The sequence below is a fragment of the Passer domesticus genome, chromosome 23 (genome assembly GCF_036417665.1).
Source record: "Passer domesticus isolate bPasDom1 chromosome 23, bPasDom1.hap1, whole genome shotgun sequence".
NCBI lineage: Eukaryota > Metazoa > Chordata > Aves > Passeriformes > Passeridae > Passer > Passer domesticus.
This window is the reverse complement of record NC_087496.1, coordinates 3,542,844-3,560,036: the sequence shown is the minus strand read 5'-3', so window position 1 is coordinate 3,560,036 and position 17,193 is coordinate 3,542,844. Positions and strand designations below refer to the sequence as shown.

Genomic DNA, 17,193 nt, shown 5'->3' with positions numbered 1-17,193 from the left:
TGGAAACCTGTGCCTGGGCTGGTTTGCTTTATTATTTTGTTAAATAGCACAACTTGCAGCCATAAAGCCCTGGAAGGCTGTGCTAAGCAGGGGCGCTGGGACCAGTGCTAATGGATTGAAGCGAGCGGCTCACCAGCCACAGGGGTGCCCTGGGATTTCCCTTTTGAATCTTATTTACATTCGGACTAACTATAGCTCCCAAGCTTGGCTATAAATAATTTCTGGGAAAGAGTTGTCTAATTAAACGTACAGCAGCAAAGAAAGTACTTTTAACCACAACACTGGTGTCCTAATGAACATAATCACTGGATGGGGACAGCTTAGGAAACAGAACTTGACGTCTCTCCGTGGAGGCAGAGAGATGGAGGGGGAAACCTACTTGGGGAGAATTCCCAATCAATATTTAATTGTGTAGCATGTAATCTGCCCTAGTATTTTTTAAAATAAAATTAAAGCCCCACAGAAACTGGAGAACCTTTAAAACAGATTTGAGGAGGGGGAGTCTTTCCAGTTTTTTACAGCTGTCTGGGGAGGGAGCAGCATCTAACAGCCCCCACAGGCATGCAAATGGTTCTGTGCTTGGCAAAACGGCCTGGATTCAGGCTTTGGCCAGGGATTTACAGCCTTGCCCCATCCATCACAGTCTTCCTTCCTTCCTGGGGCCTCAGTTTTGTTGTCTGTAAATGAGGAACACAGGAATTCCCCCAAACCTCACAGGTGTCCAGCTGTAGCTTGCATCTGGAATGCATTTTGAGAATGAGAAGTCATCAAATTATCTATAGTAATGGGTATCCATAAAATTCACAAGGACATGGAGTGACAGGACAAGGGGGAATGGCTTTAAGGTGACAGAGGTCAGTTTTAGATTGGGAAGAAAATCTTTACAATGAGGTGAGGCCCTGGCACAGGTTGCCCAGAGAAGTGGTGACTGCTTCTGGAATTGTCCAAGGCCAGGTTGGACAGGGCTTGGAGTGCCTTGGGATAGTAGAAGGCGTCCCTGTCCATGGCAGGGGGTTGAAGTGGATGATTTGAAGTCCTTTCCAGCCCAAACCATTCCAGGACTGTCTCAGCCCTGTGCCACGGTGCTGTGGAGGTAAAACACAGCAAGAGCTGGTGGGTGTGTGACGGGCAGAGCTCTGTGCTGTGGGCAGAGAGGTAAATTCAGGTTGAACCTGAGGCAGCAGAGAGGTTCCTTGGCATGGCTGATGCTCAGCTGGGAGGTTTTGCCTCCATGTGGGAGTAGAAAAGGTGTAAATGCTTGGGGAGAGGCTGCCCACTGGCAGGATGGATCTGTGTGTAGCAAGATGTGTCCCCACCTCCGTGGAATGTCATAGCAGGTGCTGGTGAGCCACTGGGAAAAATGAGTGTTAATGGTTGGGCTTGGCTGTCTTAGAGGACTTTTCCAACATGAATGATTCCGGGAAAAATGATTCTGTGAAGTAAAGGAAGGCAGCTCTGGGTTGCACCCCGCAGTGATTGTGCTTCTCACAAGACTGGGACACAGAATTAGGGGATCACCAGCACAAATTCACACACCTCCATCTGGAGCAACCGCTGCTGGACCCACAATCCCCTCCAACGTGGAGGAAGATTTGGGAATAACAGTTTGGAATGCCTCTCCGGCTGGTTTGTGTGGTGGTGGCCCTGGCAGGAGCATGCAGCAGTGGGATGCCGCTGTTCTCTGCCTGTTGCAGCTCAGGCAGCGCTGCCAGCCCTTGCCGAGTGCTCGCTCCATCCCCCGGGAATTCACTCCGGCTTCGCTGCGATTAATCTCATCGGCCACTGGATGTCAATGTTGCCTCATCCAATTACAAGTGGGAAAATCGCGGATCTTCAGAAAGCGGGAGAAAATGCTGCTGTCAGAATATCGCAGGTTGGATGTTGTTTTCTTCAGCGAAGTTGGTTATTAAACACTGTAGAGCCGTGTACGAAGGGGAGGAATCCATCACTGCTCTTGTTTGGCTCAGCCGGGGCGGGATTTGACCCCATCTGCATAAAGACTAAACCTTGATTTGGGATGAAAAGCCTTGGCAGAATGAAAAGCTGGATAAAAAAAGGTATCCTCTTCCTTGAGGCACAGCTGAGGTGTTGGTGGTTGGCACTGCACCCTTATGTGGGGTTCAGCAGGACAGGGATGTGGTCCCTCAGTGCAAGGGAGCTTGGAGGATGTGTACCCAAAAAATCCAGTTCTGGAAGGGGAGGATTCTCAGGAAGCAGATCTGGATTTAAACACTGCAGCTTGGCCTCCTCCCCGTTATCCATCTTCCAGCCAGCCGTGGGGAAGCAGCTGTATCCTGCCAAGATTCATGATCAAGAACGCCTCTCCCCCACCTCCTTCCTGCTTTCCACAAATATTTTAAAGCCAAGCCCTGGGCTGGGAAGCAGGTGCCTGTCTGCACACCCAGATGGGACATCTGTGGCAAGATTCCTTGGGAAGTGGAAGCTGGATTGGAGGTCTGTAGGTATGGTCTGGTGGGTAGAGATGCACCTCAGTCCTCTCCTGTGCTGTCAAACCACTCAATATGGACCTTCCCACAAAGAGAACCTGGGGATGCAGAAGCTCTGGGTGTGTCCTTTGCTTGGATAGAACATCCCTGGCAGCAGGATCTGTGGAGAGCTCCCTGCCCTCCCTCACACCTCTGCAGCAATCAAAGTCAGGACATTGCTCCCCAGAGCTGCCAGCCCGCTGCCTTTCTTTCCCAGCTGCAAAAGAGAAGGAAAATGGATTTGTGTTTTCCATCCCTTTGGAATTATCACATCCCCCCTTTCACGTTGAGTTCATTTGAGCACGTTAATATCTCAAGTTTAATGATAAGTCTAACGGAATTCATTTATAAGATAAATAAGATGTTATTAGTACATTAGTAGCAAAAAATGTGCAAGGACATTGCTAATCTAAGGTGAAAATGCCTTCCTGCGTGAAATTTAATTAGCAGATTGTGTTCTATTAGTGACTTTTATGGGGATTTCATGAAAATGAATACAAATACGATCCGGGCAGCCTCTCTTGTGAAATGAGAGCCTTACTAACCTACCCTCCCTCTCCCCACCAGGAAAACACGGATGTATGTCCTATTCCTTTTCCAAAGGGAACTTTGTGGAGGCAGAAAGGCAGCCTGTGGCCATCTTGCAGTGTGGGGACGTGGTTGAAGGGTGTCACAGAAGCTGAGTGTGCTCACAGTGAGTGAAACAGGCTGGGGGACTCAGAAATATCCCAGCTTTTCCCTCTGCAAGCAGCAGGTCAGAGCTGCTTTTCCATGAAAAAAAAAAGCAGCAATGGTTATGGAGCTCTCCTTCGTGCTCGGAATTCTCTCCCTAGCCAGATGTCCTGCAGCAGGCAGCAGTGGTGGCAGAGGATGCCAGGTCCTGCCCAGGGTCCATGGTGGGGATGCAGTGTCACAGATGCAGTGTCACAGTGCCATGTGCTGGCGTCCCTGCACGTCCCGCAGGCCTGCTGGTGTGGGGGAGCTGCAGGGAATGGAGCCCATCCAAGAGCATCATACATATTTTAAAGACTTATGGTCCCCCAGCAAGCCCGAGGGGGTTGTGCAGCTGTCACTGCCAGGCTGGGCTGGTGGCACAAGCCACAGAGATGTGCTTGTGTCCCTTTTCTTGCAGCTCATCTTGCAAGGCCAGCACAGCAGGGACTCTGTGGAGGAGCCTGGAGGTGACACTGATGCATCTTCCTTGGTTTCATGCTGAACACCAGCACTTGGGGTGTTTCTGGAACTGGGAAACATTCCCATGCTGTGGTTTCAGGAGCTTATAGATGACTTGGAAAGGGAAAGCATCTTGGCATCAGCAACAAGAAAAGAAATAAATGGAAGTCTTTTCTGTTCTCAGTCTTTCCTGGGAAGACTGTCATGCATTCCTGCTTTGGAAAGAGTTGTCACTGGCATCTCCTCCTCCACCTGATCTGGGACCTCCTGGTTCCAGTTCCTGAGTGTGACTAAGGGAGATACAATGGAATTCCAAGATGGTTTGGGTTGGAAGGGACCTTAAAATTGATAAGGTGGTGTTGGGTCATAGGTTGGACTTGATGTTCTCAAAGGTCTTTTCCAACCTAGTTCGTTCTGTGATTCAGTGTTTCTGTAAAAAACATCCCATTCCACCCCTGAGATGGGCAGGGACACCTTCCGCTAGACCAGGTTGCTCCAAGCCTGTCCATCCTGGCCTTGAACACTTCCAGGGATGCGGCAGTCACAGCTATTCCTCAGTGATGCTGTGCTGGCTCCTTGCTCTTGACACCAAAACCCAGGCTGAGGCCCTGCCTCACCCAGAATCACGGCAAAACTGCTGTTGGCTCTGGAGTGGCCAGGAGGGTCAGACAAAGAGTCATGGGCTGTCCATGTGATCTTGTCTGAAAGGACTTGGGAAGGTGTTGGAGCTCCAGAGGAGCAGAGAGAGCCCTTGTCCCCTGAGAAGAACCACGGGAGGGTCACCTCCCCTTAGCAGACCTGTCCCACCCCTTGTGTTCATGCAGAATGACTCTGGTGGCCCAGCCAGGATTTTGAAGCTGAGGAGACGTAATGAGTTACTGAAGGAGGCATCTGGTGGTGGTTCCAAAGCTCCTTCCCTGCCATCTGCGGGTGCAGGATCCAGCTCTTGCCGATTCCTTTGCTGAACAGTGAAGCAAATGCGCAGGGAATCATTATTCATGCAGATGATCCTCACAATTCAATAGAGGTAATTAGGAGAATGATGGAGGAAATTAGCACTTTCTGCGGGTTTATTAATATTAATAAAATGATTCCACGGTTAAAAATAATAATAATAATATTCATAAAATAAATACATAACTGCAGAAGAGCTCTGCCCAGCTACTAAATACCAGGCTGCTCCAGGCAGGAATCAACAAGCAGCTGGAATCAGTCTGCTGGCTTTTTGCCCCCTCTAAAGATGGAATCATTGAAGTCAGAACCAATTGAGGCGTATTTGGGGTAATTTCTCATTTCCCACATTTATCTTCCACATTAGGAAGAGGAGCTGAAGCTCAGCAAATCCTTAAGGCTTTGAAAAGTTGAGGGAGTTGCCTTTAGTGGGCTGATGGTCTTGAAAATAGGATGTTTTCTGAGAACTGCTGATGTGACAAGGGCGAGGGCTTCAACCTGACAAAGGGCAGGGATAGATGGGATATTGGGAAGGAATTCTTCCCTGTGAAGGCATTGAGGCCCTGGTATTTCCCGGAGAAGCTGTGGCTGCTCCATCCCTGGAAGTGTTCAAGGCCAGGTTGGATGGGGTTTGGACAACCTGGGATAGTGGAAGGTATCCCTGCCCATGGCAAGGGTTGGAACAAGATGGGCTTTGAGGCCTCTACCAACCCAAACCCTTCTGTGATGATCCTGTGATTCTGAGGCATATTTGGGGTTATCCCTTGTTTCCCACTTTTATCTTCCATATTAGGGAGAAGAGCTGAAGCTCACAAGATCTTCAAGGCTTTGGAAAATTGAGTTGTTTGTCTTTAACGTGCCAATGTTCTTAAAACCAGGATGTTTTCTGAGAGCTGCCTCTGATTCCTGTTGTCCTCTTGCTTCTCCACCTGCTGTGTACTGTTCCTAGCAGGAAAAGCATCCTCACATCTCCCCTTGCCATGGAGTTGGTGCAACGTGGCTATGGGTACCCATTTCCAGATTGCTCCCTCTGTGGTGTTTCCCATTCCCATTCGTGTTGATCCCAGCAGAAGACCATGGATCTCTGCCCCGCCTGTGCTGTGTACCCTCAGGAATGTTTTTCAGCTCCTGTGCTGCTGGTGTGCCAGATGTGCCTCAGGATTTGGAGGAGGTTATTTGCACAGGGTGAGGAGATTATCAAATTAGAGACAGCACAGAATGCTATTAATAAAAATACATGACAAATGTATTTAAACATGTAAAAATTTAATTAGAATTTTTATTGCTAAAGTCTTGCTACAAGTGCTTTCTGAAACCCCCTTCTTTCTGTGGAGATCAAGGCTGCTTCATTTTCCTGCATGCTAAAGGAGGATTTGGGGTAAAGAAGGGACTAATTGTACCAAATGTTTTCTGAATAAGGTAACAAGACTTCTCCTTTGGATGCTGGTGTGCGATATGCCCTGGCTGGACCCATGGGAATGCCTGTCTGGGTTTGACTCTTTTAGAAAGGCATTAATGGGGTTTTGCAGGATCAAAACACTTCATGGGCCAGGAGGGACACCTGGGGTGCTTCAGCATCAGACTGAGGATGTTGCTGAACTCTGGGGATGGCAGCAGGCTGTCAGGAAGGGCAGGAAAAATCCCAGATGGGCTGATGGACTTGTGGCTCCTCCGTCCATGGGAGATGTGCAAACCCGAAAAAACTTACAGGGAAAGCAAAGAGAAGGAGCTCAGAGCCCCATGGTGCTCCCGGGCTGTGTGCTCCCTGCCCTTTCCTCCTCAGAACACCTCTGATCTCCCTGCTCGGAGCACTGGGGAGCAGCTCTGCTTGTTTTGACTCTGCAGGGAGCTGGGAATTCGCCAGGAACAGCTCTCCTGGCTGACCCGATTGCGCCGGCGCTCCCGAGCTGGAGATGCCAGTCTGGTGGGTGGTGCCAATTCCCAGAGCCTTCTTCTGCTGTCTTTATTAAATGGGAAAAGATCAGAGCAGTTGAACCCTTTGCTTTAATGAGAGATTGCATTATATTAAACGGTAATTGCAAAAAAATCAGTTTCTATAATTAAAAAGAGACCTCACAGCCAGGCATGGAGGTTTTCTGCAGCCCCGAAGATCTCCATCATCAGCATCTTAGTGCTGGGGATCCTCATGTTCTCTGAGTTTCTGGGCTGCTTATGGTCAGCAAGAGCCAGGATGGGGACTGGGATGGGATTCCCTGTCCCATCCACTCGGGAGCCATGCCCAGGGCTGTATATCCTGCACTCCAATGGCAGAGCTGGTGAGGGGAGGCAATTATTTCCATTCCAGAGGAATTTGCAGGGCTGGCAGTTTTAAGGAGGGGGGAAAGCAACCCTATCTCCCAACTTGTAAATTAAGCAGATCTGGTTGGGAACTGTCACCGCAGGAGAAGAAATATGAAACCTCTGGGGTCATGTATGCAGAGTAATTTTTCTGACTGTAACTCTACTTAAAAGTAAGGATATGATGGAAATGCTTAGAGCATTTTAAATGGACCCAACAGAGATCTGCTTCAGCTCCAGTGAAGTCTGTGCAGACTTTATTGGGTGTTGGCTTACTCTAAACTTGCTAACACCAGAGTTTAGTGCGTGACTGAGAAATAAATTGCTTCCTTCTCCTTATTAACGGAAAATACTCTCAGATGAAGGAGAAAGAACAGTCTTATTTTAATATTTTGGTGGGATTTAAGGCATGGGAGGAAGGAGGTCAGTAACGTTGAGGAGAGGCACTGGGTGATTGCTCCCCACCTTGGGTCAAGGTTCTCCACGCAGGACTCAGGATGGATCAGGTCTCCAAGTGATGGAAACCTCCCAGGGGTGAAGCTGACCTTGAAAAGCACCAAGGATGTCTGTGTGTTTGTCAGGCTCGCTGGCTGCGTGATGGAATACACAACAAGGCTCGTTTTAGGGAGTGGAAGAAAAAAACCTCCACAGAAGCTCAAAATGTGAGCCCACATGTGCCTCTCTTGGGAGTCAGTGAAGGCACTTCCAATCCCAGTTCAGCTCCCAAGGTTTTCTCTCTCTGTCTAACGTGGCTGAGCAAAGCCAGCCTGGTGAACCCTGTCAGTGAAGCCCTTTGAAAGGAGCTGTGACCCTGCAGCTGTCCACGGGTGGTGTGTTGGATTCTGAGACTGCTGCATTCAGGGAGTTCATTTTGGGGGGGAAGAGCAGGAGAGATGCATCATGACCTCTCCTGGCATGCAAGCCTTGGGAATGGCAGGGTTTTTCTCCCAATTCTGAATCTGAATTCCCAATTCTACAGACCCCACTTGGCTCTGCTCTGCTCCAGCCCCATCAGTGAGACATTTGAAGGCTGGTATGTGTTGGTTTCTGGCAGGTGGAAAAATGAGTGTTAAAGGCAGAGGCAGGAGGATCCCAGAGGATGGCGAGCAGAGTGATGGCTGCTTTGCTCCTTGGTGCATCCTTTGTGAAGTTTATGGAGCCATTTGGGACATGAGAGTGTCCCAAAGTTTGTTGTTGCAGGATGAAAACAAAGGGAGAAGGATGGATTTGGGGCTCACCTCAGAGCAATGAGCTCCTTCTGTGTCGGGGTGCTCCCACCTGCCTTGGCCATTCCCTGGGGAGCAGGATGGCAGAACCAAACACACCATCCCCAGCAGCAAATGCAATCCCTTTGGGTTTGATTGGAAGGATGCAGCCAGGGCAGGGTGTGCTCCGCTGTGAAGTGGCTCAGTGCAGAGCCAGGCTGGCCAGGTGGCCTCAGGACAGCTCCTCCTGCTCTGGGGTCAGGCATCCCATTCCAGGGAAGGTTTTTAAACACCCAGAATACAGTAGGCAGATACAGGGAATCTTCTGCCTTTCTGCTTGCTTAGGAGCATAAGAAATGCTCCACAGTATCACCCCAGAAGGAATTAAGAAAGCTGGGTTTGCTGGCTGATTGAAGACTGAGTGCATTCCTGTAGGTATCCATGAAATGTGGCCTCTAGATGCTCAGGATTGAGGCGTGATAGGAGGAAATCTGGATGGAGAGGAGAATGACAGCCAGCCCAGCTTTTCCTTCTCCTCCCCCATCTCCCTTCTTGCCTTCCCTGGATTTCCATGGTGTGAGATTTTTCACCCTGTGCACTGGAAACAATATCTTGGAGCAGCTTTGGAGCCATTTGTTTTCCCTTTAATTGGCTAGTGGGGAGAAAATAACGAAGGGAAGTCATGCAGGGGAAGTTCTCATCGGTGCCATTTTTGGCAACAGAGTCACAACATCCTAAATTTATTTATTTAATTGCATTATTAAAAGTATAAATAAAAATAAATCCAGAAGAGCAGCCGGATCTATACTTTGCATCTCTAAAATAGAACCATAAATGCCACAGAGCACTGGGGGAATGATTTATTAGCCTGTTATCGTGAGTGACTGGGACGCTTTCGATGGAGTCCTTGCTAATTTCTAACAGCTGCATTAAATCACAGATGCTATCAGCTATTATAAAATAATCACCCAGCGCTCTGTGAACCAGCACGAGCCCAGGGTCAGTGCTGGAGCCCTGGATTTGTTTCACATCTCAGCCCCTCCGTTTCCTGCGAGGGTGGGAAATAAATAGGGCTTGTAGCGGCCTCATTTTATCATCCAGGAGTTGACAATAAATAAAAACCTCTATAAAACTTTTTTCTAAAAGGAGTTTCGACCAGAATTTGCAATGAGAGGAAACCTGATTTTGTGCTGTGTGATGTCAGGACTCCTGGGTCCTGTTTCTAGTTCAGAAAGGAAGCTGAGTTTGCTGATTTATGGGGCAGAAGGAGGATTTCAAGGGTTTGGCTGCAGACAGGGCTGCAAGGAAGAGAGCAGGTCCTGGCAGTAAGAAACGTCTGTCAGCTTCTCTGCCTTTGCTCCTCGCTGCTCTTTCAGACAAGTCACTTAAATTTCCCTGCAGCTCGACTGCCTTCCTCTCGTTTGACAAATAACGTGTGTGTTTATGTGCCTGGGCTCCGGAGGGGGTTAATACTTGGCCTGGAAATCTCTTTAGAAGTGCCAATTTGTAGCGACAGAGAAACAACAATGAATAGAAGAGCCTGCGAGGACCAGAAGAAGCGAGCGAGCGGCTGCTTATCAGGATGGTGGCTCACAGAGCCAGCTGCAATAGCAGGGGTAGTTGTAAAGGGTGAAGGAGATGGGAAGGAAAAAAAAGAAAACCTAAAATCACAAATAAATAAAAATGAAGCAGTTAGGAAGAAAATGCCTCCCATCTGCAACACTCGTATTTTTCTTGACAGTTTTGCTTTATGTTAGAGCAGCTGCTTAACATGACAAACGCCAGCTTTAATAACGAGGAGCCAGAGGAGATGCAGGAATGGATCTCTCTGGTTCATCCTGCTCTCCCATGCTCTTCCTTGGGTGTGAACAGCCCAGGGCAGGCTCACCCTGGTGTCCTGCACCATCTTGGGAAGATCAATTTGGACCCAGTGCCTACTGTTTTGGGAACAGTCGTGGTTTTGAAGCACTGTGTCCTTGTTTGAATTGGTGGGGTTAAAGGGGTTTTAAGGAAGAAGGAGCCTCAGGGTTGTTTGTTTGTGGAGCAGCAGCTCCTGGTGACACCCTAGGCTGCTCTAAGCCATGTGTCCATGGGGAGCAATGCTTTGGAGGGACCTGGGGCTTCCAGGATAGCTGTGGGCAGCTCTCTTATTTCCCCAGAGGTATTTGGGTTCCTTTGTCTTTTTCTACCTTGTCATTCTCTCTGCAAAATGGGATAGTGGTTTGCAGCTTGCAGGTTGTTTCCTTCCTGCGGTATCGGGGATTGTCGGGTTGTCAGCAGCCTGGAGATAGCAGGGATTGCTGACAGCAAGCAGAACTCAGTCAGAGCTGTGCACAGAAACCTTGCTCAGCCTTTGAAACCGCAGTCAAACCCTCCCCCAAGGTTATTCTTCTTCATAAAACACTCTTAGTTTTGTTTGCTGCAAACCTAGATTTTAATCCCAGCATCCAGGCAGAGCTGGGCTTTGAAGAGAATTGGGTTGGAGTCAGAAGTGAATGGCTGAGGCCAGGCTGACTGAAACAGATGAATTAAAGCTGACCTAGGAAGATGGAGATGTTCCCATCCACACCCCGGCTGTGCCACTTGCATATTTATCTCATTGTGCCTGATACCACTGGGAATAAATCAGCAGTGAGACATGCAGGGAGCATCTCTGCTGCCTCTGAGAGTAGAGACCTGCACCAGCATTTGCCCACAGCTCCCATCAAACTCCCAGGGAAGTTTTCCAAAGCCTGCAGAAACCAAGAGCCTTCCCTCACCTAATGGTTTTCTCCCCCTCACTTCAGCCCTTAGAAGTAGGAATTTCAAAGTTGAAAAAACATCCCCTGCACCGGCCACAGAGGGGAAGACTGAAAATACTGAGAATTTTTATTTCTCCTGGGACCTGCGGCATGAGCAGCCCGGGTAGTTCAGACAGGCTGAGAACAAGTGTTCAGACCTCTACCTGCATAACACGACTGCCAAACCTGCCCAGCAGCGCCTGGAGACAAGGGGAGTGTGCAGGGTGAGGAGTGGGAGCAGGGCAATTTGCTCCCCAGTTCTGCAGAGATCCCACCCAGCTCCCTGCAGCTCCCAGCCCTCCTGCTCTGCCCCTTCAGCAGCAGCACAGGCAGCAGCTGAGAGCTCCCAGGGGCTGCCCCAGCAGTGAGAGGTTCTGGAGGCTGGTTTGTGTTTGTTGGTTTGGGAGAGCAGGTGTGTGTATAGAGGTGAAAATCCCAGAGTGGTTTGGGTTGGAAGATAATACAGTCCCACTTCCACTATCCCAGGATGCTCCAAACCCTGTCCAACCTAGCCTGGAGCACCTCAGGAATGGGGCAGCCACAGCTTCTCTGGGCAGCATTAAATATAAGTGGCAGGGCAGGGCTGCCCTGGGTGGTGGTGAGAGCCCTGGGGATACCTGGGATTGTCTTGCCCAAGCTGAGAGGACCATGTTGGAGGGGGTGAGGGTGCATGGTGGGCAGAGGAACACAAGTGCTGCACTTCAGGGCTGCAGGGCACAAGCCATTCCTTCAGGAGAATACAAGTTTTCAAGGCCCCGTTTATCTCTATGGAATCATCAGTCAGGCATGTTTTTCTCTTTATCTTGAAACCTTGCTGGTTTGGCTGCTCTGCTGATATAAAAGGTTTGGTTTGGGCAGACAAACCCTGAGTCTGAGCAGGGCTCCGGGGTGTGCTGTCCCTCAGCTGTGCATCACATGAGGATGGAATTGCTGGAGGGACACCTGGTCCTGCTGCCCCCAGCCACAGGAGCTGGTGGTGCCAGCCCAGCCAGCTCCATGAGCAGAGAGGTTCTGGTGCCATCCAGGTGTGAAAAAGAGCAGCACACACCGAGGAGGATGGGAAGACAGGATTTTCCTTTCTCTTACCTGTGCTGGGGATGCCGTTTGGAGCCTCCCAGGACAGCCCAGGGCGTGGTGTTTCCCTCTTCCAGCACGGAGTGTAGGTGGCACAGCAGCTCTCTGATCATTCCTGCATCTCTGTATTTTGTAAATAAGCCCCGAGGCTACGCGATGGCTTCATGTTTAGAAACAGGATAAACAGGGCGATGTGATATCTATTTATTTGTTCTTTTATTAGTTCAGCACAGAGCTCACTTTGTGAGCATCTATGAAATGAGCCTTGTAATGTTCCCAGGAGAGGGGAGAAGCATTCCTGCTCCACTTGGCACGTGAGGGAAGTTGAGGGTTCCAACACCCTCCCTGTGTATCCATGGCCAGGGTGGGACCGTGGTAGATGCAGGGGTGGATTCCAGATCCTGCTTTCCACTTCCAGCCTATAATGGCTGGTAGGGTTCAAATGCATATTTCATGCTCAGGCTCAGCATCTGTGCTCCAGAGCCCCTTTTCTGGTGTTTCTCCTACTCCTGGACTAATTTGGGAATGTGATTGTGCCTCCACACCTTGTCCCAGGGAGAGATCATTAGGTACTAATGATGGGAAAAGCTGTTAAACACAGACTGCCCCAAGAAGCTGTGGCTGCCCCATCCCTGGAGGTGTCCAAGGCCAGGTTTGGGGCACTCTGGGATAGGGGAAGATGTCCCTGCCCGTGGCAGGGGTGGGACTGGATATTTTATGAGGTCCCTTATGGGGCACCCACATCTTCTCTGGCAATGACCAGTGCCTCTCACCCTCACATCCTAATATCCAATGTATCTCACCCTTCCTAATATCCAATTTAAACCTGCCCTCTGTCAGGTCAAAGTCATTCCCCCTTGTCCTGTCACTGTCTGCTTCCCAGGGATGTGGGAAATTTGGGACAGGGCTCTTGGAAGCATCTCTTTGGCAGAGACTGTGCACTGTGATGGGGTTTTTGTTGTGCTGTTTGGTTTGGTTTTGTTTTTTTTTCCAAGACAATGTCCTTGGTGAAGCAACTTGAACTTTAGCTGCTTTGATATGGAAATGTTTTGGCAATGAAGCAAAATGTCACATGTCTGTAATGCTCCCCCCCATCCCTTCCCTCTAAAGTGGGGTTTTCAGGGAAAGCGACCACACAGGAGTTGAAAATTTGCCCAAATGTACTAAATACCATCAGAAATGGCAACAAAAAAATTCTTGGCATTGCAGAGAAAATCTTAACATTTTGCTTTCCTTAGGAAAAAAAAAAAATAAAAAATCCCTAAACCATGCTGGATGGTTGTCAGAAATGCTCCAGGAAAATTAAATCCATGTTTTTCAAGCTTTTAGGATGATGTTGTGGTGCTTCTGCTGTCCCTGGGTGCCCCAGCACCTCCGAGCTTTGCTTGAGCAGCACTGGGTGTTCTCAGAGCTGGTGTTTTTTATTCCTTTAATATTTGGTGTAAGAAGGAGGCTGCTTTAACTGCTCCAGGTGGGTGTCTGTAGAGCTGCCTCCGTTTTGGATTTCATTTGTCAGGTTTACACACTCTTTAAACGTGCCATATGCCGGGGTTCAGCCGGGGATTGTAGCTGAGCATTAAGTGTAGAGTAATCCCATTAAAATCCCCAGGGATTGCTGTGGGTCCTGCTCAACCACGACCTGCCTTCCCACGCTGTAATCTTGACTCCAGGCTGGGTTTGTGTGGCCCTGGGGGGATTTTGTGGAAGAGGGAAGGATTTGTGTGTGAATTTAGGGCATGAGGATGGTGTTGGAGGGTCTACCTGGGCACTGACTGCTAAACCAGCCCTGAGCCAGTTGTAAGTGAGGAGCTTGAGCCTCCAGTCTGGATTTCCTGCCCTTGGAGCTCAAGCACCACGATCAATGTGAAGAACAAGTCACATTTTTTTCCCACAATTACCTCAGCAGGTTGTTTAATTTTTTTTTCCTTTTGCTGAATTCATGCGATAAAACGCATTAAATGTAACAGCACGGAAAATAAAAGTTCCGTTTGCAGACGGAGCCTGATTTAGTATGAAGATAAAACAACTGGAAAAATTAAGTGGGATAAATAAATTCTGCTGGGAAGAGGCCGAGGTGAGAGAGGGGGAGGTGTGTGTGGCAGTGCTGGCAGTGGTCAGTGCAGCTGTGAATCCCATTCCCAAGGAATTCCACCTGGGAAAGGGGTGATGCTTTGCTTTGTACCCCCTCCCACAAACTGGTGGGTGCTCAGTTTTGTCCCAGGAGAGTGAGATGTGATTTTCCCTGCATGTGCAGGGTGTGTATTCCTCCTGCCTGTGCTCGTGCCGTCTCTTTTGGGTGAAGAAATGAGAATATTCGGCAGCAAATGGGAAAAGCACAAAGCGGGGCTGTGGGGTGTGGGGGAAGAGGTGTCGGGATGGATTGCCAAATATGCCGGGGAAAAATTAGCAGCTGCAAGTGTGCAAGAGAAAGGTGGAGAAGAAAAGGGGTAGAGACAGATGGAGAGAAGGAGGGAGAGAAAGAGGAGGTGGGAGGAGAGGGAGGAGGGGATAATAGTGTGGAAAGAAATTAGTTAAAAATCTTATAGCCCCGAGCCCAGACACCATCTGGATGGTGCAGGGTACTGAGACACAGCTCCATGTTCACCATGGAGGTGGCACATATGTCTTGGCCAGGTAGGGTGGCCGAGATGCTCAGGGTTAGAAATTCCCCATGCCCCAGGAAGGAGCCTTAAAAGAGCCCAGTTTTGTGAAAAAAGTGCCCGTGGCTGTCTGCCAGCTGGGGACCAGAGAGGAGCTGTTGTTGTTGAAAATCTTGTCTGGGGTTTCCAGAGGGAGATCTGGAGAACTTCCACTTCCACTGGTGCTGGAGGGCGAATCCCTGGGAGCAAAGATTACTCTTTGATTAAACAAGCACAAGGCCTCCAAGGACTGCTCTTCCCTACAGCTCTGCCGGGCTTTTGCTTTCCTGGGTGCAGCATTAACCCCTTCTGTTTTGAACAAGGCTGAACAGCTGAGAGACATCAAAGTTCATCTCAGAGAAAGGGAAAAAATAGAAAAAAAATTCTTTCTCATTATCTGTGCCTTAAGATTTAGTTTTCTTTGCCTGCTGAGGACTGTGACAAGCACATGGTTTGTTGTGCCCACTGAGGGAAAAGCTGCAGTCCTAGGGTGAAGCACATCTCTGTGGTACAGCTGTTTCCTAGCATTCCCCTACCCAGGCAGGTTTAAAAGGAGTGAGAAATGGTCCTTGGATCTTTTTTTGGGAAAGGCAGTGCCCAAAGGAGGAGGTGGCACTTGCTGGCCAAGTGTGCAGTGTCCCAGTGGTACTGCAGTCCCTCCCTCCCTCACTACACTGATCCCAAGGAGCTGGACTCACTCCCTGCTGCACCGTGAGCATTTCAGTGTGCCCTGAGCTTCGTGGAGAAAAGGGAAATAATCCGGGAGCAGGAATGAGGCTGGGGAAGGAAACCCAGCGTGGCCATCCGTAGGTCCCAGTGGCTGCAGGCTGCTTCCCAGTGTGACGCTGGAGCAGCGCTGTGGCTGAGCTGCCTCACGGCCCCCGGGCTCTGGTCCCTCACTAATTACTTCCAGGCCTGTACTCCTGACATTTGCAAGCTCCTGATTAGAGCAACGAGGGAGAAATCTCGGAGGGAGAGGGAGGCTAAACTGCACCACTAATAAAAGCTGAGATTGACAATGGGCTGGGAGGCGACAGCCGGGGAGGTGCAGGGACTCGTCCTTGCCGGCTCAGTTTCTTCCTGAGCCTCTGGGATGATGAGAGAAGGTCAGGGCTTGTTAACGTCACCGTGAGGAGCAGGATCCGCCACTGCCATATGCCTGGTGCCCCCAGGGCCTGTGCCAGCCTTGAGTCCCTCTCAGCCAGGCGTATTTTTAGCCACGGACCTGAACTGAAGCCACCCTGTACAACCTCAGGTCTGCAACTGTCTCGGGGCAAAAGTGCCTCTGCCTCTGTGTCTGCTGACTTTGTGCTTCATGCAAATTTTGCAGCCTCCTGGATTTCAAATTTTTTTCCCCTTGCCCTTTTCTCTCCCACATCCCATCTCGCTCCCTTCATTTGATGGCAGTGCAGTCACTGGGGAGGTACTGTTAACCCCAGCAGTGGGACTGGCACATATTTGTGATGGGGTGGCCCAGAATGCCAAACCAGGAGAGGCTGCTCTGGTTCCCTGGGTGCCCACAGTGGCCCCTGGGATGAGCATGGTTGAGCCATGTCTCCTGCAGTCTCCTGCACAGCCATTCCAGGCTGTTGGGTCCCTACCCAGCTACATAATTATGGATCACATTCATTTCCCAGCCCTCTCTCTCCCCTCCCTGATGCCCCATATCCCCTTACCTGTCTGTAGCAGCCAGTTCAGTTCTCTGCCTGTCCATTTATCCCCTGTCTTTGCATCCGTTCATGGATCCATGGCTCTCCAGCCTCCTCAGAGTCTCTCTGTGAGGCAGACAGGCTTTTTTCCCCTATAAATCTTCCCTCTCCTGGACTGCTCTGGCTCTGGCAGGCTTTGTGCTACACGCACTCTACGTCTGCAGCTTCTATCCCAAGGGGTAAACACCATTTTACCCAGCAGAGCTCGTGCAGCATCCTTGTCCCCTGAAGCTAATCCTGCTGCTGGGTGAGGCTCAGCAGCACCCGTGGTTTCACTGCTGGGGCTGCCATGGGTTTGTGCTGGCTCCTGCTGCTCCCTCCCTTCCAGCAGACACAGCTCCTCCGTGCCAGAGTGGAGCAGCTCAGGAAGGAGTGGAGTGTCCTTTCTCTCCCATCTTCCCCCCACAAAGAATCCCTGACATGGAAGCAGCCAACCTGCACATTTGGGGTTAAGGCAACTTTTCAGCAGCTGAAGAGCTTTCTGATGGAAAACTCAGCCCTGCTTTTCTCCGTGCTTCCCTGGGCTCCCAGGCTGCCCTATTTATCCAGCTGCAGTGAGCATCCCTCTGGTGCTGGGTGCCAACACACATCTCTGCAGTGCCAGCCCGTGGCTAGTGGCTCTTTAGGGTCACTGAGTCCCACTGCCACGTACAAAGAACCTGCTCTGCTGAAAATTGGGCTTGGGATCACTGAAAACCCCTTGCTAAGCCCCTTTATCAGCTCTAACAGTGTTTGGATCTCTGGATGAGGTTGGTGTCCTGAATTAGCTAAAACTCCCTTGTTGGTGGTTATTTTCCTCCTCCAGCCCCTGGGAGGGACAGGTTCCCTGGGATACATCAGCAGAGGAGGCAGATGTGCTTTGGAGGAAGGCACCCAGC

The 17,193-nt window shown here is 50.0% G+C and overlaps 1 protein-coding gene across 2 annotated transcripts in view; it reads left to right on the top strand.

The window, feature by feature from the left end:
• The window catches only part of LOC135285585 (opioid-binding protein/cell adhesion molecule homolog), a 293,621-nt gene that overhangs the window by 168,640 nt on the left and 107,788 nt on the right, over positions 1 to 17,193 (top strand). The window lies entirely within an intron of this gene.